At 37.2% G+C, this 2,426-nt stretch overlaps 1 pseudogene; it reads right to left on the bottom strand.

Annotated features, from left to right (window-relative positions):
* Positions 1-543: 543 nt before the first annotated feature.
* LOC112631055 lies at positions 544-995 on the bottom strand (annotated as a pseudogene).
* Between the last annotated feature and the right edge of the window lie 1,431 nt (positions 996-2,426).

Below are 2,426 nucleotides of genomic sequence, written 5' to 3'. Positions count from 1 at the left end.
ACCAATCAGCTCTCTGTAAAATAGATCAATCAGCACTCTGTAAAATGGGCCAATCAGCACAATGTGGGTGGGGTCAGATAAGGGAATAAAAGCAGGCTGGGGACGGGGGGGAGTCAGCAGTGGCAACCCGCTAGGGTCCCCTTCCGCACTGTGGAAGCTTGGTTCTTTTGCTCTTTGCAATAAATCTTGCTGCTGCTCACTCTTTGGGTCCATGCTGACTTTATGAGCTGTAGCACTCACCGGGAAGGTCTGCAGCTTGACTGTTGAAGTGAACGAGACTGCGACGGTCTGCAGCTTTACTCCTGAAGCCAACCAGACCACGAATCTACTGGGAAGAACGAACAATTCCAGAGGCGCTGCCTTTAAGAGCTGTAACACTCACCACGAAGGTCTGCAGTTTCACTCCTGACAGCGAGACCACGAGCCCACCAGAAGGAAGAAGCTCCAGACACATCTGAAGGAACAAACTCCAGACACACCATCTTTAAGAACTGTAACACTCGCCGCAAGGGTCCACAGCTTCATTCTTGAAGTCAGTGAGACCTAGAACCCACCAATTCCAGACACATTTGGAGGCTTGAAGTGAATTTGGCAGTATTTGTTAAACATCTTCCAGATCTTTTCATTTACCACTCTTCAACATTCGGTTCTCACTGCATCCATTTCAACTTTTTCTGCTCTTTTCTAAGTTGCTTTAGTAATGTTAAATCATGCAAATTTTTATCTTTCTCCTCTTGGAAGTTTTTTACTACTGCTGAGGTCTGGACTATACAATTGTTTTATGGCTCTTTCCGTACTGGCATGAGCTGCTATCAAAAACTCATAAAATTGTTTATAGGTTTGGCTGGCATCAGTTTTTTCCCTGCAAAGGAAGCTGTGGGAACCATAGTGTTTAATTCATGTACTGTTCTGTTATCAATGTTCCTCATCACCTTGAATAATTCCTGGAACTTACGAAACACCTCACAATTCACATCGCCGCTGGGTGCCGCCATGTTGGACCAGAAAAATGAGATGGTTTAAACTGCTTAGCTTGCATTGATTTCCTACTTGTAGACCTTGGAAAAGACAGGTTCTCTGATTTCTTCTTCTACATGAGCAACTGGAAAGGATGAAGTGAGGCTGGGTATAGAATAGTATGTGAAGAGCACTATTTACTATATGCAGAAGAGGAAAATCCTACCATACATGTGCTCCTCAGTTAATAGGTTTTCTGTAGAATGTAAACTTCTTGAGGCCAAGAACCTTGACTATCCTTTGGAAGAACTAATCCATGGTGAACGCTAGATAATATTTTTTGAATAACAACTGAAAAGGTGGTTGAATAAAGAACTCTTCCAGAAATTAAACAAATAATGCCATAAGTTTCATTGTAAAACTCAGGGTCCAATCACGCTTTAGTCTAATTCAATCCTGTTAATCATTAGAAACCAGTAGTTCTTATCAGCACAGGCACAAACTATTTTATTTATCTATGTATTAGTTAATAATTTATTCAACAAGTAATAGTTGAGTGCTTACAAAGTATTAGCCTGAAATTGTCAATAGAGGATGGTAACATCCCCTTTTCCCCAGAGGGGTGTTTGAAAATGTATGGGCACATTTGTCATTGTTGTTGTTACAATTACTGTCTTCATTTGCGTTTAGCGAGTTGGGGGACAAATATACTAAATATTGTATAAACTCTTCCACTATTAGTGGAATTTGAAGTTTGTTTTGAGTCATTATGAACATTCCATACTTGTTTGCTGGTAAGATTACTTTCTTAGGGCATATGTACAAGAGTTTCAAAGGCTTAAAAACTCTCTTAATCATGGCCAAAGTAATACATTTTCTGTCACAACGCTGAAACACACATATGTGTGTGGATAACTGAAACAAATAATTCATGAGAAAATATTATCCCTTAGTATGTTTTTATGCACACTGGTTTATTAAAAAATAATGCTACTTGCTACATACTAAATTGATTTTCAAAACCTATTCATTCATCAAAACTCAGTTTAAAAAGCAAAAATCTGCAGGGCATACCTAGTAGTGGAATTATTGGATCAAAGAGTATGCTCATGTTTTTCTCAAAATACCAAGCTATTTTTAAAGTTGTTATTTTAACTTATACCTACTAAGAATGGATGAAGAAATTCTGTTGCTCTAAAACTTTACTTTTGGTCCTTTTAAATTCTACACGCATGTGTGTTATTGTACTATATAAAATTTTGTATCTTTTTAACATTTAACATTAATACAAACAATTTCTAGTGTCATTAGTTGGTATTAAAATGTGAGATTTTTTGAATTACAGCATAATATTTCATTGTAAGGATACATTATCATGTATTTAATTCTTCCCCTATTGTTGAACATAACTATGCTTCTAAGACTTTAGATAACTCTGTAATGAAATCATTAATTATATATACTATTTT

This window comes from Theropithecus gelada, chromosome 9, assembly GCF_003255815.1.
Source record: "Theropithecus gelada isolate Dixy chromosome 9, Tgel_1.0, whole genome shotgun sequence".
Lineage (NCBI taxonomy): Eukaryota > Metazoa > Chordata > Mammalia > Primates > Cercopithecidae > Theropithecus > Theropithecus gelada.
The sequence above is the reverse complement of the archived record's forward strand: the minus strand, read 5'-3'. Positions and strand labels throughout refer to the sequence as shown.